The sequence below is a fragment of the Eumetopias jubatus genome, unplaced genomic scaffold, assembly GCF_037043125.1.
Source record: "Eumetopias jubatus isolate StellerSeaLion01/CBP00866 unplaced genomic scaffold, mEumJub1_p1.0 scaffold_1, whole genome shotgun sequence".
Classification (NCBI taxonomy): domain Eukaryota; kingdom Metazoa; phylum Chordata; class Mammalia; order Carnivora; family Otariidae; genus Eumetopias; species Eumetopias jubatus.
In genome coordinates this window covers 105881005-105884983 of record NW_028274807.1, presented here as the reverse complement: position 1 = coordinate 105884983, position 3979 = coordinate 105881005, and positions in this window count along the sequence as shown.

Sequence of the window (3979 nt, the reverse complement as noted above, 5' to 3'; positions counted from 1 at the left end):
AATGTACCAGAGGTCAGGAGAGGAGAATGGTCAGCTGAAAAGTATGCAGCTTGATGCTACTGAGAAGTGAGCAGGAGGAGGGTATAAAGTAACTATTAGACAGGATGCCACCAGGGCCACTGGAGGCCTTAAGCAGGCAGTTTCAGGAATGTAAAGGATACTGAAGATAGACTGAAGAGCAGGTGAAATGGAACAAGTGAGCGTGAGACAGTACAAGCAAATAACTATTTTGGGGAGTTTAGGAGAGCATATAAAAAGGAAATTCAAGAGAGACAGATTTGGGGGAGGCAGATGTGGCTGAGATGAACTAAATTTTTAGGTATAGTGAGCTTCAGGTAGCTGCAGAGCATCCAAGTGAAAATGTCTTGCAGAAGGCAGGATTATGACTTGAGATAGAGTTTTGGAACCATCCATGTGCAAAGCTGGGACAAGAATCTCTGGCCCAGATGCCTTTTTAATGAACCCTGTCAATGTTCAAGGTCTGATAGAAAAAATTAACACATAATCCCTCTTCCAGACATTCATCTTGGACTACTCAGCTCAGCTAGTAATTACTCTAAATTCTCTCTAGAATCTACAAAGCCACCTTAGTCCTTTACTTGGCCCTTCAGGATTTTTCTGTAAACTAAATTCCTAGAGGTAGCATTTCTGGGCTCAAGGTATGTCTTGAACCAACATGTCAGAGGGCAGCTGTACCCTGTTAGGGACTATGGGAAGTTGTAGAAAGCTTAATGAGATATGCTGCCTCTCTTTGTTCCTGCTGTGAGTGGCACGTTCCTTCTGCTGATTTCTGCAGCCTCTGTTAAATAAATCAGGAACTTAGTCCCTCCTGGGGTCAGTTATTGTGATATCTGGGCCATTCTTTCAATATTGGGAAAAAGAGAAGAGCTATGAAAATCAGAGGAGAAAGAGGGATTTTGGAAGTGGAACCCATTACATATGATTGCCAAGAAGTTTGTTCAGCACTTCGATGAAGACTTTTAAGATTCCTCATGGGAATGCTTTCTTGTGAGAGTAGCACACAGGTATATTTTATAGGCTTCTTTTCCTTTTTCCAAAATAACTTTAACATACACCTACTCAAATAAGTTACCCTCTTATATGAACTGATTCATTTGTCAATAATAATTGCAGAAACCAGTGTGTGGGCTCACTACTCCAACAAGAACACAAAGTGTATTGTGTTTCAGCTTAAGTATGTGGAGAAAGAGTGAACTTACTCTTGTTCTAGTGACATCCATTGACTCACATATGGTTTCTCTGTGTCCTGAGACTGTAAGTTTAATGGAAAGGGGACAGGGACACAACATGGGCAGAATGTAAGAGATGATTTATAGTATACCAAAAAAGGAATATCTCGTTATATTAGCTTCCTAGGGCTGCCATAACAGAGTGTCATAAACAGGTGGCTTAAAACAACAGAAATGTATTGTCTCTCAGTTCTGGAGGTCAGGAGCCCAAAATCAAGGTATCAGCATGGCCTTGCTTCTTCTAAAACTTGTAAGGGAGTCCTTCTTTGCCTCTTTCTAGCTCCTGGTGGTTGGCCAGAAACATTTGGCATTCCTTGGTTTACAGCTGTGTAACACCAATCGCTGCTTTCATCCTTACATGGCATTTTCTGTGTCTGCACATGGCCATCTTTTTTTTTTTTAAGACACAAATTATATTGGATTAGGGACCTACCCTACTCTAGTATGACTTTATCTTAACTAATTACATCTATTTCCAAATTTTTGTGACATTATTTCCAAATAAGTTTACATTCTAAGGTACTAGAGATTAGGACTGCAACATACCTTTTTTTGAGGAGACACAAGTCAACACTTAACACTCTTAACTTTTCACAAGAGAGTGGGAGGGAAGGAAAGAAGGAGAGAGGAAGGAAAAGTGGTAGTTATGGATAATGGGTTAGGCGGCTACTTGTCCCCATTACTGTTTCCAGACCACTACTTCCTTACGCTTTTATAACAAAAAATTGCATCCTAGGGACCCCTGTTATTTGGCTAAACTACACTCTCTTCCTTTTTTCTGGTAGATACTGTTATATACTGACCAATTACTTCTCTACACTAAATACTGGGCAGTGGTTCTCAAACTTTGTTGTACGTTCCAGATCACCTGGGAACTTGGTAAAAATATATAGAAGCCCAGACCCTATCCTACTTCAACAAGCCTGTGTCTGGCTCTCTAGGTGATTCTAACATACTTTAAAGTTTGAGAACCACTGGCCTTGGACACATGGCTTGTAGTCTTTCTACCCCAACATTTGCCATCCACAAAGTGACTCATCCAACACCAGGTCTCTCATTTCTTGAGCTATTCACCTTCAATGACTTTCTATTCCACTCCATCACAGCCTGCCACTCCCACAGCCACACTCTGGACCTTGTCAGCATTATCTCACTAATCTGGAGTAATCAGTATTATAGGGAATGAGTGCAATTCTTGAGGGCGGAATTATAAGGTAAGTTCTCTTTTTGCTCCCATTTGCCCTTTCAACTCCCTCTCTAAGCTAGTTCTTGTTTTGTTTTCTTTGTTATTAGAGCAGACCACTAACTTTTCTGGCTTTCAGGTCATAAAAATTCTTCTTGGAACTCTCAGTCACAAGAATAGTCTCAGTGCAATCATTAAAATGTTCAACAGAATTTGAGCCACATTCAAAGCTAAAGCTCCTCTCCTCCCTCATCTTGTTACTGCTGCTCGCTGGAAAGCCTGTGGAGGGAGAAAGGAGTACCTATGTTTGGTTCTCTTTCCTCTCCATCCTACTCTGGAGTTCAGCTGCCTCTGTATCCTCCAGGATTGGATCAAGAGGAGAGAAAAGAGGTTGTCAAAATTTCACTTGGTTGTCATGGACACAATCCACCATGGCAGCCTTGTGATGGCAGAAGTCCATTGCTTATTCTTTCCTTCGATGGCCATTTTTGTGAGTTTTGAGGAGATATTTCCTAGTTGGAACACTTCAGTAAGCTCCCATAATGGAGGCAATGTCTCTCACCTCCTACTGGCTTCCCACAATTTCTTCCTGAGTCCCTGGCCATCTGGTGCCCACTCCCTCAAGCTAGTCATGGAATCTGGGATAACTCCAGACTGGTTCCTGCCATAGGCCTCCATGGGCCAGGAGAAATACTCACCCACCCTTGCCTAGCTGCTGGTGGATATATAGCCTGTTCCCAATGCAGCCTTAACATGACCCTCACCCCATTCCCCTCACATATACCTAATTTGGTAAGAGCTTCTCTTACCAGCCCTCACACTCTTCAAACTCAAGGATGAACATTTGAAGCTCTTCAGATGGTTTCCTTAAAGTATCTTTCTCATGTCATTTGAGAGAGGAGCACCACTCCCTTCACCTAGGAGAGAGCGGAAGAAAAAGCCAAGGTACTCCAAAAATTCTCCAAAAAACACTTGTCTTTCAATTTTTCAATTCCAATGCTTGCACACACTCCAGGTGGGTGATGGATTAAGGGTCACAAGACTAGTTTGACCATCTCTTTGCAGGTCTCCTATAGGCGATATAATGCCTCATTATAGCACCTTTTGCTTTCTTCTCAGGCTTTAGAGCCTTAGCCAAAACTAAAACAGAAAGAGCTCCAATTAAACATCCTGTTTACACAGAACACTGCTCCCTAATTTAGAAAATGGCTAGTTTGCTTGTTAAACAATTCTCACTAGGACCATTACTTGACCTCAAGGGGACCCTTCTCTGATTCATGGTCCCCTTTACTTTCTCTCATCACTAGCTGTCTCCTACTTCCCTCACTGCCAAGTTAAATTTCATAGTCCATACTTTCAGTACTTTTCTTGCCAATACCATAATTTCCTTTGTCTCTTTATCGTTTCATAACATCAGTCTGGAAAAACTTCAATCTTGGATGAACTCAACAGCTCATAGCCTCTATGCCTGCATCCAGGCAACTGTGCACCACACCTGAGAAACACAAAAGGACAAGTTGATATGACTATAATTTTCAGGTCACTA